General features: G+C 35.1%; 1 long non-coding RNA gene across 1 annotated transcript; it reads left to right on the forward strand.

The window, feature by feature from the left end:
• The first annotated feature begins 6984 nt into the window (after window positions 1–6984).
• On the forward strand, window positions 6985–8605 carry LOC148804147 (uncharacterized). The gene is made up of 3 exons (XR_016085117.1): window positions 6985–7794; window positions 7965–8043; window positions 8185–8605. It is a non-coding gene; the product is annotated as an uncharacterized LOC148804147 (long non-coding RNA).
• Window positions 8606–22225: the final 13620 nt, after the last annotated feature.

A 22225-nucleotide genomic window follows, 5' to 3' on the forward strand; every position in this document is an offset into this window, starting at 1 on the left:
GGATCAATGATGATTTTAAAACCATTATTATTTGTTATTGCATTAATCTCCCTTTCTCTCTCACTGACTCATTTTCTGTACGTTGGGAGGTTTCCACTTTCCACTTTCTTGTCGCTTTCAGAACTCCCTCTACCACAAGCTACTGATTTGCCTAATTTATTTGAAATTTCTTTGTCAAAAAGAGACTTTGGAGGAAAGACCAAATGACTTCTGTAGATCAGAAAGCCTGGACTCAATTATTTATAGTTTCATGTTGTAGGGTTTAAGCTTATTTATTAATCTTGATTAAGATAGGATAAACATTTCAAGAGCTTTATTGCTTTGACTGTGAGTCATTGCGAGACCGTACGACCATCAAAACAAAAATCCTGAGCAAATCATCTATTACCACACATCTTCGGTGGATCCCACCCATGACGATGCAGGTGTGCGGTGTAAGATAATTTGTAAATTTCATGCTTCACATTTTCTTGAAAAAAAAATATAAAACAAACCAACCTAAAAGGGAGAACAAAATTTATTTTATTCACCAACATAGACTAGGTCCGGCGACGATGGCTTGAGAAAATGTGATTAAGAATTTAAGAGCCTGGATTACGACATAATCCCGTGATCAACTGGCAGGATTATGCTAAGCATCTTGCGTTGAAAGCACCAAAACTAGAATCCCTTTCACACACCGAACTCGCTGTTGCTTTCACTTGCAAATCTGCTTCTGCTTTCTTCTAACTCATGCATGTGCGTGTCTTGCTGCGACCAGACTTGAACATGCATGGTCTCAAAGAAGACCAGCCAGATTCCAAGCCCGGATGGTGTAATGGGTCGGGTCGAAACTACAGAAGAAAAGCAGAGTCTAGCTAGTCTAGAACATGATGAGAAGCATCCAAGGTTATCTCTTTCTTCTGGGCAACCGCAGAGTGCAGTGCAGTTAGTCGGGTCGTGTCAGAAGCACAAGTTGTCGGGCGGGTCGGAGACATCGTTTCACCAACGTGCACAAGTGGCCATGAACTGCAACCCGAGCATCTCCAGTTGTTATACTTCCAATTAATGGAAATTAGGCACGAATCACGAGTCCGCGTTCTGTGACGCCTGAATCCGCCAAACGTTAACGGTTAAATGCACGTTAATGTGGGTTCGACGGTTCAATTGGGCACGAACCGGCCACAACATGACCTATGGGTGCATCAAAAGTCCCCCGCACCTCATATTGCACGATTTTTTTCCAAAAGTTTTCGTCCTTTCACTGAATCCTCCCTCCATTGGCAGCGACATGGATTGCTCCGGCAATAAGGAAGTTTTCATCATTATTCTTTCTTTATTTGATGGAAAATTTTCATCATCATTCACTATCATGAAAACCCACAAGGAAAATCTCTCCCACTCTCTTGATTTTTATCATGATTTCTTTAATGAAAAAAATTTTCAAAAGAAAAAGGAGATAAAGCACTTCTACAAATGAAGTTATTCTGCAAAACAGACCTCAACCATGTATATGATCTGTTTAAGCTGTAGGCTGTGTTAATTACATGCTTAGTTGACTTGATGCAGTTACACTATATCATACTCTTGACTCATCTTTCAGCTTTCAAACCAGTGTCCTGAGGCTGAGGGTTTAAGCAAAGAATACTTGGAAACCCACAAGAAATAGCCTTGAGAACTGTAAATACCAAAAAGAAAAACAGCAGAAAAAGAGGAATAGAAGGTGGTTGCAACACTGACACGATCAAACCAACAACTAAGAGGAAATAGTTTCTGAGGGAGAGTTAGAATAGAAATAACTGCAGTCAATCATAGATTCAAACCAAAATTGAGAAATCGGGAGATGCGCATCTCAGATTTCTTCTCTTCTATGATGTACATCAAATTTCAGTATGGAATACGTGAAGTGGGAGGCCACGGCAAGACTTCAGGGGGGATTTGGCAATTCAATGGGCTCGGAGCTGTAACACTATAAATAGACATGGACATGTTACTCATGCAAGAATCGCTTTTACCCACCGTGTTACCAATTTTAACGTCCTTGCTTTCTTCATCTTCTCCAGGAAGACGGTGAAAAGTAGGGTTAATAAAAGATGCTGCAACTAGAACTGCGGTGCTCGCAGCAACGAGTGACCTTGCAACAGTTCGTCCAAACACCTACCCGTGACCTCCTGCAAGAGAGAATAAACGGAGACGATTTTGCAGAGGAAGATGAAACGGTAACCTCCAATAAGAGTCCCTCCAAACATGGCACAGTCGCTGTCTCTGGTAATAACGATTGGTGGTTTGGGTTTGTTCTTCGACCCAGGTGGTCGGCCTCTCGATTTCCGAACAACTTCCACCGTTGACCCAGTATCTCCTCCGGTTGAACCGACGAACCCACGTTAACCTTATTTGACCGTTAACGTTTAGATGAACAACGTGGTGGAAGACGATTGGCGGGTTCACGCATGCGTGCGGCCTCACGAATCACGGGATCCAAATCGCCAGGTGATCCGTGGGCTAGATCTGGCCACATGAATCGGGTCCATCCGATTCCATGCTGCCTCGAAGGGGACAGCTCAACGCTTTGATCGGGCTTCGAGATCAAGCATCAAAACAAACAACAAGAACAGTGTCCGATGAAGTCATGAAACCAAACAAATGGAAGGAGAGATGATGATAAATTTTTGTAATAATCAAAACAATTAATGCAATGAAGTTAGCGACAAAGGGACGTACGGATTTTGTTAGTGTTGATGGAGAGTGTGGGGCCATAGCCATACTTGCACCGTCCGATCACCATCTTTTAATGGTTCCATCAGGTAAGGGAGTTGTCTTCGTCAGCCGTACGGGCCCCACAATTGACCAGGGCTGCACCCCCCCCCAAAAAAAAAAAAAAAATCGCAAGTTGAGAAGGGAAAGAATTCAAAGGGAGGGAAGGTTGAACTGCTCCAACGTAGTTATCGCCTCAATAACTTCAAGCCTTCAACCACCTGGACCTAGGTGGATGCTTTCGTTCGCTGTACTCTCACCGTACGATCAGTCCTGATTTTTATTTTTTCCTTTCTCGGGACGACATCTAATTTCTGTTATTTAATGGGTTGGGCCGGTGGACTAACAGAGTAACAGTATATAAAAAAGGAAATCCGACCATTCACATGTTCTGCACATGCCCATCCCGCAATCCCTCCAGGCATCTGCCGATTCATTTGCTGACCGGGTCAAGCTTGCTACCATGTTGTTTCGGGTCGGGTTGGAAACACATTATAGAAACCCAGATAGGATTTTGTAGCCCAGGTCCAGGCCCAGGTAACAACAATTTAATTTAATGGTTTGGATTGTATTGCAGCAAAAAATTGACACCAGAAGTAGAAAATATGATTTGAAGCTAAAAAGGTCAAATTGTGTGTTCACATGGATGTTTATTCAAATGAAATGACTAGGCGTAGAAAATGTTTGTTTTTTTTTTTTTTTTTTGGTTTTCCCACTCAACTTTCAAATTTGAAAACGCTGGTTCTCCAAACATATTTTGCTTCTGATAAGTGATAACCAATTAACCAGTAAGCCCGCCAGTAGTCCCTCTGAGGCTCTGACATCATACACATACAAAATAACAAAACCATGTAAAAACGTGTTGGGCTAGGAAGAAATCTTCTACATTATACAATTCAATTGGGCCAGCTGACATTGAATCTTCAAAAACATATTGAAGCAAAAGAAAGGCCCAATAAATTCCAAACATGATTATATTTGTCTTTGATGATTGATTTCAATAAGACTATTAAAATTATACTAATTGAGGGGTGATTTATTGATATATTAATTGATTTACACTTTAGTATTGATGTGGAATCAATTCTTACAATTACCGGTTTAGGGGGAAAAGGGGTCATTAATGGTATATGACACCAAATCAAGGCTTTTAAAACTGAATCAGACAATGAATCGGTCAGGTGTCCGGTTTTTGAGTTGAATAGTCAGACCATTCGTAGAATGGGTAACTTGTTTTGATAAAAAATAAAGAAAAAATAAAAAGCGGTTAAAACTGATGGACAGTCCAAACGTTTTAAACGGTTTGACTGAGTGGGTCAGCGATTTGCTGACCAAATCAACAGTTTTTAATGAAATAACAATTCTGATATAAAACGGAACCAATCACCTGGTTCCTGATTTTCTGATCTGACCGTCCAATCTTGTCTGATTTTTAAAAACCATGCACCAAATACCAGAAAAAAAAATAGAATTATAAGTTGGGTTGCACAATTTATAGAATTTCACCTACACTGGATTTGAGACCTTAAAAATTTAGCAAATTCCATCCAACCTAACTAAATATCACATATTGCACCCCCTAATTATGAGATGGATTTCATTGAGAATTCCCCCAAAATAATAGATGGAAATTTTCCAAACAAGTGATTAAAATTTGTACCATAACCGTTGACATCTCATATATGCCTTTCCTTTTTTTTTTATAGCCTATTTGGACTCAACGTGTGATTTCTTAATAAAATATGAAAACGAGGCCATTTCAGGGTTCACTTCAAAATTGATGAAGTGATCTATGCTTTATCAACCGATTTCAGATGCTTTATAGCCTATTTAAATATGAGATGCTATTAAAAGCTAAAATGGAATTGATGAGTGGTAATTTGGCCCGATCTGTTAGCATGCGGACATGTGGAATGACCTAATGGCTGAACGACAATTCAGTATTTTTTGCCACCTTAGCAAGTTAGGTAAGCTTGAGTATCTCAGGTACTTCGGCCATGACCAAGGTCCAAGCAACTTGTGGTGACCCGACTTGCCGAGGTGCCATGTAGCCCACTTCTAAAAGCTAGCCAATTGTCTCCTACTTTTCTGGGATCACGCCGCATGTCCGCAAGCCTTATCCTTATCCTACCTGGATGGGATGAACTCAATAAGACTCATACAAAGTCCATTTTCGGGTGCGAAATAGACTTTGGGTAATGTGGGTCGGGGATCTTGAATGTGTTTCGTGAGCCCTATGGCAGCTCGCCTATATAAGGGCCTCACCTCCAACTTTACAAGGTATGTGTGATATTAGCTCTCTAACTCTCTTACTCACTAAACTTTTAAGCTCGCAATCACTCTTCGCTAACTTAAGAATCGAAATGCCCACATTGAATAAAGAACCCTAAGTCCTCTTATTGTGCTTTTTTGCAGTTCGACTAGTCATATAAGCAAATCGACGTCCGAACTAACACCTAGCTAAGAGCGACCAAATCGTGCACCATCATGAATGATTCCATTCAGATGTCATCCAAACAGTATATGGGGAAGTGCAAAGCCCTTTGGCTAAATTTGACAACACAGTCTGCTAGGTTGACCAATGGCCTTATGTCAAGTAGTTGGGTGGTGTTATTGTTCCTTGCTACATTTGCTTGGCAGCTAAGCCTGCCCACCCATCTGCGTCCAAAATTTTCTCTGGTTTTGGCCCATTACGTTACCTCTGTAGCCTGTAAAGATATATAAAATATAAAAGAATCATCTTTCGGCCCATTGTCTTGCACTTATCTAGATACTCCGGTCTATTGTAGCCACGTGGAAGGATGACATGGCTAATTTTAGATCCATTCCGGGCCCCGAGGGCATTCAGACATTGATGACTGACCGTGGGATGCTTTATCTCTACAAAACTCATCAGAGCCCATCTCTGAACTGGACCACCAAGAAAAGAACAAACAAAGGCTCTGACCAAACTTAAGACCATTTCAATTCAAGGACGGGTTAACAGCCCAACAACATCTTGGGTTTCGTGATCCGGGCTGAACCAATGCGACAATCGGTTTGTCACGCGTTGGTTTGGTTGGACTTGTGCTGTGTTTGGGATACTGGAGCAGTGGAGCTCCTGCATGCCTGCCACGAACTCTTGTTTGTATACTGCAACCATGCGACTTCTTATCCGCAGCGCCATGTCAAAGAGTTAATGCCGGGCGTGGGCTATAATTGATTTTTGGCATGGACTAAGACCGCACCTGGCCCATTTATGTTTCTGACCTCATTTCTCTTTTTCAAGCCTTACTTCTTGGCTTCTTTGTGAAGCCCAAGTTTTGTTCGAAGTGGGAGGCTTCTTTGTTTGATAATTGGGACCATTTTCTGACTCTCTTAGGATGTGTTTGGTTCACAGTTTGGAATTGGTATGATTTATTCTCTTCATCTGTTTGATTCAGACTGAAATCAGAATTGGATAAAATGGATTTTCATTCCTATGGGAAGGAAAGGAAATGACCATTCTTTCATATAGGGGAATGTCTCCACCCTACAAAACAGTTGAAATCAGAATTGGTTCCAATTCTAGACCTTTATTCCCGTGAACCAAATTCACCCTTACATCATCTAATTCCATTTACGCACCTGATCTATAGATAAGTAGAATTGATCACAGGGAGTTTGACCATATGGACGAATGGACGTTTTCATCAAGCTCTAGGCCTGCAAAAGCTTCAATCATGAATACAAGGGTTTTAACGAATTGAGATATGATTTAGGGGTTGTTCTGTGGCTCAATAAAATATGGAGTGCTCTAATCTATTGGCCCCAGGGTAGAGTGATTGAAACTACACCACAATTTATAAAGATGTTTTGCATCATTGTGTGGGCAATGTAAATGCTTTTGTCGAGTTGGGATCTCCTGCCAATAATGCACGTTCCAACCACCTACCAATACGATAATTTGATACCTTAGACCGGGATCTACCATAAAAGTAGGACACTTGTGGTGTTGGACAAAAATTTTTATAAAAGCACTTTTAAAATTTATAGAAATACTTTAAATAAATAAGGGTAAATTTTTTAAATTACTTACTTTTACCGTTTAATTAATTGACAAACTGTACTAACTATTATCTTAAACCACTCTACTGTTTCTGATAATTGTCGTTACCGTTAAATTGCAACGGAAATGATGAAATGTCTTTTTTGCACTTAATCTCTTCCTCAAAAAAATTACTATTCATTCTCCCCTTCCTCTTGACGCATAGCGGCTAATCGAAAGAGACAGGTAGCGATGCTAGATCTCTAGTAGTCCCTCCTCTCCAAAAGAGACGTGAGGCAATGCGAAGCCCCTCCACCTCTCTCTCTCTCTCTTCCCCTGTTCCATCACCATCGCTGCAATAAGATTTAAACCCAGCAACAATTCCTCCCCATGATCTACATAACTTAAGCAGGTGCCTTACATCTTATAGGGACCCATATTAGAGAACGAATCCAATAACCACCAAATACCATCAATTTCTAAAAGGAATTGAAGAGTTTCAACAACAAACAGAATGGATGTTGGAGTGAGAACAAATGATATTGTATTGTAATTTCACCAGAGCTGGCAAACGATGCTGAAATCACATGTTCGCTCTTGTGCTCTGAGAGCTTTATGGCTCTCTGCTATATTTTGAGAATGAGACTAAGAGAGAATACGAGAGCAATATTAGCGAGCGATGGAGAGAGTTGCATACCCTCTATGAATCTTCGAATCACCTTTCTCTGAGAGTTGCTTCTGAGTTCCAATTGTTGTCGATGACGAAGAAGTCGGAGAGGGAAAAAATAGAGAGAGAATACAAGAGCAATGAATCACCCTTCCCTGAGAGTGAGTTCGAAAGTCAAAGAAGAGGATATATATATATATATATATATAAAGGAAAGCCTTCAGACTTCAGCTCCCACCATTGGCGTTCTCAAATCTATTATGGTCTTTAGGAGTAAGCCTCCCCATTCAAAGACGTGGCAATACAAACTTGCAGTAATGAGAGTCTTCATTCAGTTAGTAGCTCATGTAACTAAATTTGAGGAGACGTTATTGGGTTAGTATGACAGGTACGTACCATACCATTCAGGCTGCATCCAAACTACATCTCAGCACATTTGTTTTCAAACACTAGTACAAGAAAACTTTCAGCAAACTCACCACTACTCACTGCATCCTAATTGAAAATTTGCAACTGAGAAACACACATCTTCTACATCACATGCGATTGACGGTGCAGATCTAAAACGGGAGCTGCATTTCACAGAAACTACGATTTCAGAGTATTGCTGTAATTTTAGAGAAACTGATTCAATCGGGTTAGTGTATTTACGTGCTGTATTTTTTTAGAATAGTTTCGGGTTAGTTTAATTTTACATGATTGCAGAAGTTTCGTGTTCAGTCTATTCCATTAGATGTTCATTTCTGTTCACATAGAAGTTTGTTTGTGTTTAGAATAGATCGTCGACCACCGGAGATCATTTTTGCCCTGCCGCCAGTGTCCGGGAGGCTCATAGCAACGCTCGGGAAGACGATGGCTCAACTGTGTATTCAGCTATCTAATTAATTTAAAGTGGGTTTTATTAAATGTTAAATAAAAACAATTTTTATACTGTGATACATTAAACGCCACTGAACTGCATACACCGGAGACTGTTATCACAACCGATTTGTGTTTTCAATTTTTTATTTGTTTCTTCTTTCATTCTTATTTTCTTCTATTTTTTCGAGTATGTAATACATTTGTTTGTTGAAACGGGTGATAAAGCACCCTTCTTTGGCCATTCGGAGGCCTCTGGATCTGCAGTTTTTGTCGCTCTATCGAGTGAATGATGGCTTGCAGTCGGGTTAAGAAGGCGATGAAATATGGAGCGGGTTACATTGACCCGGATTGTTATTTCATAACTTTTAATAATTATCAAACCGGTTTGTTTTAACCGGTTCAATGTATTTAAATCAAGCAAATTGCCAACATACCCAGTTTTTAATGTTTTACTAACAACTATTTAAATCGGTTCGGTTTAAAACCTAACCCGTTTTATTTCTTTAATGCTAATTAATTGCTCATAATTAATTACTGATAATTAATAGCTATGATAATAATGATACTTATTAATTTAGACTGTTAATTAATTAATGATAATTAATGATGACTTTAATAACGATAATTATTAATTCGGATATAATCACTTAATATTTAGGGTAAATTACAAAGACCCCCTATAGTATGAGGTCTGTGACAAAGACCCCCCTGCACTTTGTTTTGCGACAAAGACCCCTTTCTGTTAGCCTTCCGTTAAAGTCTGTCGTCATAATATTTATTTAATTTTCATATTACCCTTGTACTAATTATTTGGATAATTGAAAGAAAACACTATTCATCTTCCCTGACCTCACGATACACAAACAGCAGCGGCAACAGACTTCCGTTGAAGTCCTCCCTCTCTCCCTCTCTCTCCCCCTATCTCTCTTCTTCCCCTTCCCTTTTCTCTCCTCCCCTTTCTTCTTTAAGATTTCCTCTATTTTCCGTTCCTTGCAGATGGAGAAAAATCGGACTGGTCACACCAAAACAAAATTTCTGGGTGAACATCAACACTGGAAGCAACTTAAGTTGGGTCCAATGCCAACCCTATACTAACTGCTCTAAAATTATAGTTCATCTGATGATTATATAGAGTTACAACAATAACAACCATGATCTAAGTTTATTACGATACTAACCCATCTCTGATTTGTGACTGTGATACCCATCTCCCTATCTAGCTATCCTCCACACCTTGCTTCATTCTTCCCTCCCTGAGTCCCAACATAGCCAAATAACCATGCTAGCAAAAGAAACTGGATTCTTGTAATTAATCTATCATCGCCGTTGTTTGGTATAGACTGCTCTTGATTGGAACAATACTAGACGAACGAACATGGCTAGTGTCGGAGGATGGAGCAGAGAGGAGGAGAAGGCGTTCTAGACTGCAATTGGGATGCACTGGGCCGCTGGTGACTCAAAAGACCGATTGGAGAAGATTGCTTCCATGGTTCCAAGACTATAGCTGAACTGAAGAAACAATACGAGGTTTTGGTCAAGGATGTAGATGCAATTAGACCTGTTCATGGGCCGGGTGGCCCGACAGGCCCGTCCGACCCCTGGACGGGCTTGAACAAGCTTTTTGGCCCACGGGCTTAACCTCGGGCCAAAAAGCCCGGCCCGCATAAAATTCAAGCCGGGCTCGGGTTTTGCCAAAATAGTCTGGCCCGAGCCCGGCCCAGCCCGACCTGTAGTTAAACCTAAGTAAAAACCCTATGTGATGTCCATTTGAATAATTTTTTTGATTTGAGAAGGTTGTTGATTCACTTGTAGGCCCAGTGTTCATTTAAATAGGGGAAAAAAACATCTGAATTAAAATAGATAATGTCTATTTGAATAGGGAAAATTTTGAATTTCTTTTATTAGGTCGGGCTTCGGGCTTTTTATCAGGGCCGGGCTTGGGCCCAAGTTGTAGGCCTGTTGGTCGGGCCGGGCTCGGGCTCGGGCCTAACATTTTTCTGTTAATAAAGAGTCAAAGCCCGGCCCGACCCGGCCCGGCCCATGAACAGGTCTAGATGCAATTGAGTCAGACCAAATCCCAATTCCCACTTATGTCAAGGAGGAGGCTGCCAGCAGCAAAGATCAGCACCTCTTTCCTGCTTCTGCTTTTGGGGCTGCTGATAAGAGGTTGAACTGTAATCTTGGAACTAGGTTTTCTAGGTTGGGCACTGATTCAGGCAGGGTTCGCATTAGGCCCAACTTAGGCAGGTTAATTAGGTTTTAAGAGAAAAGGGCAAAAAAAGAAAACAAAAAAAAAGTTTAGTGGGGCATTTTAGTAATTTAATCCATTTCATCATCTGACTTAACAGTCAAGGGGGTCTTTCTCTCATGGTCATAGTACAGGGGGATCTTTGTCGCAAAAACAAAGTACAGGGGGGTCTTTGTAATTTACCCTAATATTTATAATAATTCATACTAATTATTTGATAAATATATAAGTAATGTTAATTATTAATATTATTATTATCAGTTTATAAGTATTAATATATTTTAAAATTTACAAATTTCATATTGACTATCATTAATATTAAAATTACTGATGTCATTATTATTAATTATTTATATCAGTGATTATAATGGTAATTAATATAAATTTGTAAATAGGAACATTTAATTAATAAAAATTACTTCCTAAAAACTAATAATTTTGGTAAGTTATTTATTTAAATCGTTTCCTTTTCTAACATAGCACGATTTTAATGTTTTACTGATAATTAAATAAATTGATTTTAATGTTTTAAAATACAAATTTAACATCACTGATCTTCTAATAATTATTATTAATATTCAAATTTGTAAATACGAAATTTTCATTACTAATAAATAGTTTTTTAAAATTTAATTATTATTATCAGTTAATAATTATTAATACATTATTAATTCTATAATCCATAATATTAATATAAAAATTGTATAGTGGAAAATTTAATTACTTAAACTTATTTTCTGAAATTATTGATTTTAGTAAATAATATTATTGACAATTGCTAAAAATTAATAAAATTAATGCTTTTTTAAATTTCATTTTGTGAATGTTAATGATTGATAATATATTATTAACAATACTGGTTTTTAATCATTAATAATAATATTAAAATTTGTAAATAGGTGAATTTACATACTAAAAAATACTTGCTCAAAATTTAATTACTAAAAAATTAATTACTATTCTCATTTAATAATTATTAATATGATAATTTCCTAAAATTTATAAGTGATAATTACACTAAAAAGTAATATTATTGTAATTCGTAGAAAATTCTTCGTTATTGAGGTTAGATCGCTAAACTTTTATTCAAATCTCATTAATAGCCAATTTGGTAAATTTTTAATAAGTTTTAATTTGAGATGAAGCTCCAATGACTCATATAAATACATTTGAGGCTATAAAATTGGACTTTTAAAGATCTTATGCGTGTAAAGGCAATGATAAAAATTTTGTCATGGATCAGCCCATATCGGCCAATAGTATCATATCATAGCCTTTCTAGTACGTCCCTACAAGGGGTGTTTCGGGTCGATGAGTGGTTCAGAGGGTAGATTGGCCTTAAATCGGCCCCTCTGAACCAGTATCGATATTTTGGAGGGAAACTCATCTTCTTGGAGGAGATTTCATACAAATTTTACCAATTGTGAATAAGAGAACACGAAAAGTAATTGTCTAATCTGCAATTAATAAATCAAATTGTGGCATCAATGTGTTGTTTACCATTTTACAATAAATTTGAGGCTTCAAGTTAGACACCTAAATGAAACAACTACAAATTCCTTAAATAAATTTTGTAAGTGGATATTAAATTTTGGAGATGGTAAATTGCTTATAGTGTCTTTGGATGATCAGCACAAACCAAGTTGGATAAGATTACTAGAAATTTTTTTTATACATCTAGGGAATAATCCTATTAAGAATATTTTGTTAGCAGTATATCTTGATTTGGAATGTAAATATATAGACCACAATTATTTGACTGGAAAAGTAATTTTAGTACCTACCAATGACAAGGTGGATAAATTGAATTCTTAAACCTTATCTACATTATCAGGTAATATAACTACATATTTAAGTGCAGATACAATAAGTCCTATTTATGAATCAATTAGAACCGATATGTTTTAAATACATTAAAGTTTTTTTTTTAAATTATAAATCATGAACTCAAGTTAAGAGTTGGAGTTCCAATCATTCTCCTTCAAAATATAAATCAAAGTTATGGGTTATGCGATGGAACAAGGTTGATTGTTACTTAGTTAGCAAGATGAATATTAGAAGCTGAAATAATTACAGAAAATAATGTGGGTAAAAATGGTTTCATTCCAATGATAGTGATGACACCAACATATTCAAATTGGCCATTTATTCTTAGACGAAGATAATTTCCAGTGAAGATCTGTTTTGCAATGACAATAGATAATAGTTAAGGATAAACTTTAAATTATATTAGAATTTACTTGTCGCGGCCTAATTTTACTCATTGACAATTATATGTAGCAATCTCCCATGTAACGTAAAAAATGAATTAAAGATTTTGATTAAAAAAATGACAATAAACCAGAAGAATATATACAAAACATTGTCAACAATGAAGTGTTTAATATTTTACTTGTCGTGACTTATTTTTACTCATTGGCAATTATATGTAGCAATCTTCCATGTAACATAAAAAAAATGAATTAAAGATTCTGATTGAAAAAAAATGACAATAAACTAGGAGAATATACAAAAAACATTGTCAACCATAAAGTCTTTAATAATTTGCATTCAAGTATACTGATTATCAAGAGTTTTTTCTTAAAATTTTATATCCATTTTGTGTCCAGTATGTTTTTCAAAATAAAGAACAAATGAGTAAATATATGTTTTCAAGAAATTATTAATATCGAAATGAAATAAAATCAAATACAGATTCTTAGAAGATTAAAGTATGGGTGTCACGCTTATTACATTGGATTTTAAATTTATTAATAAAATTCCATTTGTTTAAATCTTTTGTAGGGAGGACAAATACATATTGTTATATGGAAGTGTTTAAATTATAAATTTAAAAAATTGTTGTATGAGGGTGCTTTATATTTTTCAAAAACTTTTAGTATTGTTCAAAAGTAATTGATCCTACAAAGTTGTAAAATATGCATTCGTCATATATTGTAAGTGTGCTACTCTTGCTGAACCGGTTCCTGAAGAAATTGCATAAATTCTAAGAAATATATTTGAACTAATTGATTTTGATAACATTTACTTTATATTTGTTGATATTGTAGATTTCATTGGAAAAGTAAATGTCATATCTAGTGAGAATTGTATTTGTAAACAAAATGGGTAAACAGTAAACTAGAAGAATAATGTTTTGGAAAATAACATGTAATTTTAAACTCTTTATTTATTGTTAATAAATTACTAAAATTTAATTAAATTATTAAAAGAAAAATGTATCAAGGTCTTTTTATGGGGTGAAACAAGAAGTTTAATTGGAAATGAATCAAGTGCAAATATTTTGATCATCACTTCAACTATGATAAAGAAATATCAAGATAAATTTAGCCAATGTCTCTTAAAACTTTTTCCGCTTTATTATATTATATTATAATGTTGAATGTTAAATACGCGTGTAGATGTTACATATCTCTTATCAACAAGTGCAACAAAGTTATACTTAAATTTGTAAAATGAATGTGTTAATAATTTCTTAATAATGTATGAGTTGTATATATTGTAAAATATTTCTATTATTATTATTGTTCAAATTATCTAATTTACTTGTAAAATAAAGTAAATTTTTTTTAATAGTGTTGAATCAAATTAATTGTCAACAATTGGAGAAATAAATATAGCTGAGAATTATTCTTTACCATTGGAAGAGAGAATTTAAAAAATAGGACAATTCCTTAATTATTTGAATTAAAAATAGATAGCACAACTAAGGTTTGCATGAATGTTAAATAACATTAATGAAATAGAAATTATAAATATTTATTTACTTATTTATTAATAAAATATATTTATTGCCATAAGGCATTATTTATACTTGCAAGGTATCCATAAATAAAGTAATATGCGAATGTGAATGGTATTATATTGTATGTATTAAGTGTGCAAAAAAATTACAAGACTCTACATCACATTGCAACAAGTGTAATATTGATGTTCCCTATCCTAAAGCAAGATAAATATTTATTCTTTAACTTTAATGATATAATTTACAATTTGTAATCAATTATTTTATTTTTTTAGATTTAGGATCAAGGTGGAAACAAAATATGGCATGGATTTTGCTACCTTTGTGCCATTTAATAAAAAAACAGAATTTTTAATCAAACATCTAGAGTTGCATTTGATAGATGTTTCACATAAGGTAGTATTTTACATTTATTTTAGATTTGATGTTATCATATCATAAGAAATTCATAAAAATTTCAATTGGCTACAAGAAAATGAAGTTGAATTATTGAGTGCAATTTTTGATCGATTGGATCGATTGTTGTATTTTAAATCAAAATTTCTTCATATGATTTGCATCAAAATTCAGACCTCACAGTGTCCAAAGTTTTCACAGTTGACAATAGATTTCACATGAAACATAGTACAAGTGAATCTTTAGCTATTGGATCAACAAATACAATTGAAAGCCTTTGAAGAAGAAACAATTGTCCAGGATTAAATTTTGAGGAAAAATGTTACATGTTATTGATATTACTTACAAATTTTTATATAAGATTAATATATGTAATTACACATCGATTATTATTAGGATATTGGAAGAAACCAAAATTTAGAAAGTGCATACGTTTGAACACTCTGTCAAGGATGAGAATGGATCAGAAAGTCATTAGCATTGTTAAATCTTTTTTAAAAAGACAATTTTATGAAAGCACAATTATGTTTGGTGATAAAAAGAGGAACCTGCAAAATATGTTTATCTTTTTCCATTACATGATAATTCTTCTTCTTTTTTAGCTACTTTTATTTTATTATTGTTTATACAACTTTCATTAGACTTTTACCTTTACTAGAAGTTTATATTTGTTTATAAAATTATTAGTTATCTAATTATGACTATGAATTCATATAACTGAAATTATCGAATAGTTTCAAAACAAAAAACTTAGTCTCCCGTACTTAGTACGGGGTTATTCACTAGTAGAATATAATAACACAATGGGACTAGAAAAATATATAAAGATTCTTCTAATCATCAACAAAATTAGGTGATAAACCCTATCTCCACTCTTCTCTCCAGACATAACGTGTGTCAAAGTCCAAGAAAGGAAGATCAGCAACCCCACTTCTAAACAACCTTCTTACCTAAGTATATAGGGGTTCTCCAAAATCCACAATTTTAGGCTTATCGGTTCCAACACAGAACCTCCATCTTGGATGCCTAGCATAAAAAATGAAGGTCCAAATTTATGAGTTCCCATCCATAATTCTACATGGCTTACAATTTTGGATTTCCAACCTGATATCGAACAAAAACAACTTTGTAACCTTGGATTCTTCTTCCACCTAGCGAACCTAAATGTCATTGTTGGTGAAAGAATAGAAAAACAATTGGAAGAGAAAATTGGATTTGAAGCAAAAGAGATGATTAATTTTTAAGCAAACCATACTCTTAAATGGCATTAGAAGACAAAACCCATGAACACCAAATAGAACATGGATTTTCATACACACACACACACACACACTTTCTCTCTCACTCGCTCACTCTCTCTCTCTATCTATCTATCTATCTATCTATCCATCCATCCATCCATCCATCCATCTATCTATCTATCTATCTATCTATCTATATACTATGTGTGTCTTCCTCCCTCCAATGAAGGGTAATATTAGGTTTTAAAAAATTTTTATACGTCATGTGGTGTTACATGTGTGCAAATTTTAATGGATTATTAACAAATGCTAATGACATGGATAAAGCTAGTCAATTGTTAGAAATAGTTGGGGTGGTCTAAGACAACAATTAAATAATAATAGTACAATTTGTCAATTAGCTAAACAATAAGGGTAATTTAAGAAATTGCTAATAATTGTGGTGTGGATTGATTCACAGGATTTAATCGTGAACAATAAATTGCTAGATGGCCCAGTTCAATCAATGCAATAATGTGGACCAAGCTAAACTACATCATATCTCAAATGAATATGTTTTTTTCTTTTTCACCATTGTCTGAATTAAATGAACTAAGCTATGATATTTTCAAATGAATGACACTACTGAACCACCCTTTAGTCATTTTCAGTCCTTGATATTAAAATCATAAATTCAAATTCTATCCAAATTATATTGATTTAGATCCTTTCGGGATCACTCCATTTTCATTTCACCTATCTTTAGACTAAAAGATAATCATAAATGAATTAGCCACTCTCTAACTTATACATAGTAAAAATTCATATAAGACTTGGCTTAAAACACAAACAAAGGAGGAAGTTTGTATCTAATTGGTAGTTTGATATTAAACTTTTTGTCATTCTCTCATAAATATGTATCTTGATTTGTTTTTTCATGCTCATCCTGATTGTTGTTTGTTGAAAATACTAGTACGGTGTTAAATGGTTAAAGGTGATAGATAATTATTATTTAAGGATGATATGGGTATGGCACCAAACAAATCAAAATGAGGAAATTGTTAGACAGTATATGCCCTTAGCTCTAATCGGACTGACGTACATGAACATTTATTTGTAAATGAATAAAGTGCACTATTGTTTCATGTTAATATTGGTATGTTTTATGTGTATTATCCCGTAAACCGGACACTTAGGCTCCATTTGGTTTGTGGGAAGATTTGGGTGAGATGGGAAAATATGGGATGGGAAAGTGTAAAAACTTACCTTTCCATTGTTTGATTTTATATATGGGAAAATAATAGGAAAACATTATTACGAGGGAGAAGAGAGAAGATGGTGAGGGAGAAGAGTGAAGGGGAAGATGAAGGAAGAGATAGAGAACTCCATGACTGAAGCTCCGAAGATGTCCTCCAGCACCGATAGTCCCCCCTCCTCCGCTGATGCTTAATCAACCACCACACAGTGGCCCCCCCTTCTTTGCACTTTCTCTATAGCAGAGGATGATCGAAGACAAATAGCCGCTGTGTGGTACTCTGTTTCACCAAGAGGAAGATGAACAGTAGTTTGTCGACGGAAAGTGAAGATGTAAAGGGAGGGGGAAGAATAGGGAAGACGATGAATAGTGTTTCATGTGTTCGTTGTCGAGAAGACGATGAGCATTGCTTTCTTTGGGCGAAAAACAAAACACAGAAGAAGAAGAAAGAGAAGAAGAGAGGAGAGAGGGAGGAAGGGAGTGGTTGAGAGGGGGTGCCGCCGCCACTGCTCTACTTCTGGGTTCGAACGGGGAAGGGGAAGTAATAGTGGTTTCTTAGTTTTTTCATCGAGGTCGCACTATTTTGGTGTGACCTCAATTCCACAATTTTGAGATCTAGCATCCCACATTTTTTTCATCCCATCCCTTTATTTCCCTTAAAACAAACAAGAAAAAGAGAATATTTTTCACCCCATCCCACAAACCAAACAGAGCCTTAAGAGACTTGTGTTAGTTTAAAATGTTCTCAGTCATTGGATGGACTTGGAAAGTTTATCCTAGCAAGATTAACATTGGTGTGCTACCAAGGAGTTGGAGTAGCTTGTCTCAGCTACTAGAGTTAGACCCCAAGCACAATAAATGGATTAGAATCACAGAATCCATATCAATTTCCAATTATGCCCTAGACTTTGGAGATAAATGGGCAAAACTAGAAAGTTACTCAACCCCAAACTTGATTATCTTACTGCACTACGTGTTGGATCGGGTTGTCTTCGATATGCCAACCAGTGAGATCCATCAAGGGTCAAATACCTGGGTATGTTGGGGCAGTCTAAAAATTCACCTAAGCGGGTGATCATAGTGATAGAACTGACCCCTTTGCTGGACAAAATGAATATCAGGTTTTACACTCTCTCTGATGAAAACCTAAATTGACGGTAGTGGATTTCACATGCATTTGAAATATGGTTTTGCAAAATGTATTTATACGTTATTTTATGGAAAAGGTTTAATCTCGAGATCCATCTGAGTAGAGAGTACGCCATACAATATCAGGCCTAAAGTGGTCATGCAACACCTTGGGTCATGAGCCTTTGAAGTAAATGGATCTAAGGCCCAAAACTAATAAGATTAACTAATTTGTCACATTAGTTGTCATGTGCTCTGGGTGGAATCTGGGCTAGGTATTGGGTATGGAGCACCTATCATCTTAAGAGGGTAAGAATTATCTCTTAATAGAGTTCAGATCCAAATCAAATCTAGATAATCTCCTAATTAGATTAGGAGGTTGCTCCATAAGGAGATAAAAGAATAAGTGGGCGAACCAAACTATAACACTTCTCTCTATTGTTCTCTCTCATTCTCTTTGTCTCTCAAGAAACCCTAATTTGACCTAGGCTTTCAAGAACTGATTTTTTATTAGTTTTCGCAAGAAAAACATTCAAGAACATCATGCTCGCTCACCCCATTCGATCCAAGCAAGCTGGATAGCAGTTTTGGAGAAAACAATGTTGTTGAACCAACTTCACTTATACACTACGTCATCTTCAGTGGAGGCCTAGTTTAAGGACTGAATTTGGGTGTGAACTTCCACTTTGGGATATGTGTTTGTGGTATCTGTATCAGATATACTTTCCCCTTTTGGTTTGATTTCAAATCTGGTCTGGTTCAATGCAAAATCGATCCGAAAAAAATGTTTTTTTGTTCAAACACCAAGAAATCGATTCCGAAAAGGGTTAAAAAATTTTTGAAATTTCACTCGAACATCTAGCATGATTCAACCATCCATAAGACAGATTCTAACCCTTCCAACATAAACAAGATTCATGTAGTTGACCATATATAATTCAAACAAGCTTTAGATCAAAATGAGGAAACAAGATTCATCTAGCTAACCCTTTATAATTCAAACAAGGTTTAAATGATGACGGTGATGATATATACACTTTCTTTGTATGAATTCTCACTAAGCAGTCCTCTTTTGTTTCTTTACAAATTATTACTTATTTTTCATTCACAATCAACATATCACTTATTTTTCCTTTACAAATACTACTTAGTTATAGTATTTTATAATATTTATAAAAGCAAAATTATTTTTTTTATATCCAAAAAGATATATAAAAATTAAAACATGGCTTCTTAGATTGTGAGGATAAACTTCTTGTTTTTTCTTTCTTAGTTATAGGTATTTGATATATTTTGGCATTTCCCAAATAGAATTGGTGAAACTTCCACTTTAATAAAACCATTTTTTGCATATTTTGTTAAATAATTGGTTTATAATTTCCATATTTATCTTACCTAATTTGTTTTCTCAAGTATTTTAAATAATTTTTAATTACATCTTTTTTAGGGAAAATTGCATATTAGTACTGCATACTTTGGGCCTAGTCTTGCTATGGTCTCTGAATTTCAAAATGTGCCAATCTAGTACCTAAACTTTCAAAACGTGTTAATTCAGTACCTACTGTTAACCAATTTCCAGTTATATATGTGTATCATGTGACATCATATGCGACTTAAAACTTTTGAAAATGTCAAAATTACCCTTCAAAATAAAACATTATTAAAGAAGACCGATGAAAAAAAGGAGGATGGTATGTGGTGGAGATTTTTTACAATGTTCCCATACTGAACCGGCAAAGATTGATGGAATGCAATAACAAATTTCAGATGGAGGGTGGTATACGGCATGGCTGACAAGGAGAGAGATGAGGCTATTGGAGATGTCGGTGTCATTGATTCAGGTAGACATTGTGGTGTCCAAAGACGAAAATGAAACAAAAAGATATCTTATGCGATTAAGGTTGTTCTTGTTACAATAGTCGTCATACTATTATCTCTACATTTCAACCATGCCATCGTTACTATTGAAAACAAGATTTCCTTTAACTACCAAAGGGGTTCCTATAAACGACAGTCATTGCTCTAGTGAGTAGAGTTGTCTTCCAGATTGAAAGGTACATCCAGGGAAGATGAGTATCACAGAAAATTCTTTGATGCATAGAACAATTACCTATAGACTATTACAACAAATATTGTTGTCTACCTCACAAACTTTCAGTGGTAATGCTAGAACACTGTTTCTTGTAAAGACGAGAAAAACCTACAAATGAAGCTATTGCACATCATTAGCTAAGAACATCCATGCTCACCTATGTTCTTCAATTTAAGCCTTCCATGTATCAGACGAGATAATGACATAACATGTTGAGTTAGCAACTCCTTCTAAATTAAATAATCAATACAGTAGGCCAAAATAATTCATTAAATAGATTTTTTAGTACAACTATTTTCCATAAAATAAATGGAAGAAACAATTCATTAAACAGTTTCTAACTTAATCATATAACCGGCTTATTTCTAATAAGAAATATAATGTGTGAGATAACCTTCCATTTTATTTAATTTCTAGACTATAATTGAAAAAAAAAATCTATAAGCAAGTATGCAATTGTGATCATACCTCTAGAGCCAGAAAAGATAATACAATGTCCTTGGCATTTCCGAGCGCTTTAAGCATCCTGGTCAGTTCTTGAGGAATAACTGAGAAATTTTTTCCTATATTTGGTCGAAAGCAATCGGACATAGATTTAATTTATATCTACTTTATCTATGGAACAAAGGTTATGAAAATTAAGTGTTTGTTTGGCATCAATGTTGTTGCTCTAGAAAACAATGGCACATTAGCGCCACGTCAGAAAAACAGTGCTCTAGGAAACGCCTGTTTGTTTGGAACTGTTTTTCCATAAAAAATTGGTGCTCCAAATCACGCCTTGGAAATCGAGAAGGAATGGTTTGAAGCATCGCCGAATTTGGCGTTTTCTCATATTACAGCTCATTGCTGCCAACGAGGACATGATATGACAGTGACGTGGACTTCCTATAATTGGTACCAGTGCTAAAAACATACATGGAGCATTGGCACCAAAAATAAAGTCTTTTAAATAGAAAAAAGACACCGTTTTCTCAGAAAATGGTGCTTCCAACCCACACATATGTAGCTTCGATGCCAAACATATACTAAGTCTAAGGTAATGCAGCTTCCTCTAGCAAAGATAGCACTAAAATCTAGTATAACAACACCAATAGTGATTTTTTTGGAATAAAAAGTAAATAAATTGAGTATGACAACGTTCTTCGAACAATTTTTCATTGATATTTCCTTTTTTGGCATCATCTTCCACATATTAGAGTCATCGTGAATAACAAGCTAATAAAAAAAATTAAATGATACTCGAAGGGCATTTGTATCCTTTTACATGTCGTTTAACAACTGGTTAACGAATGTACTAAATTGACATATTTTGAAAGTTTAGGTCTTGGATTAGCATGTTTTAAAGTTTGGGGGCCAAAGTTGGTATAGGCCTAAAGTACAAGAAACTAACATGCAATTTTCCCTTTTTTGAAGTAAGGAGCCATTACTTGGTGGGAGTTTTACAACAAGAGTGTTTTTTGCATTTGTTTGACTTTGAAGTTGCCACACTTTTAACAATGTTTTTTGTTTTGATAAGCAATAACAAATCGGTTTCCTTTGAAAAAAAACTTGCTTGTGAAACCACCAAAATGATAGTTTGTATGAATTATGAAAGTTTATTAGATAATTTATATGATTTAAAACAAAAAAAAAACATGTTTTTCAAATCAAAAATTCAAAAAACACATTTTTGGGTTTCAATTTTAAATACAACAAAAACATTTACAATCAAGAACATATTTTTCATCTTTTTGTTTTACTAAACAATTTGGTTTCAAAACAAATAGTTCTAATTTATTTTTGGAACTTACAACAAGAAAAGCATTTCACGTTGAAGAACACCCCTTAGAGTAGTAGTGAAATCTCATATTGGCAGGTATAAGAATGCATGTTTG

The sequence above is a fragment of the Nelumbo nucifera genome, chromosome 1, assembly GCF_055504915.1.
Source record: "Nelumbo nucifera cultivar China Antique chromosome 1, China Antique-T2T, whole genome shotgun sequence".
Taxonomy (NCBI): Eukaryota; Viridiplantae; Streptophyta; class Magnoliopsida; order Proteales; family Nelumbonaceae; genus Nelumbo; species Nelumbo nucifera.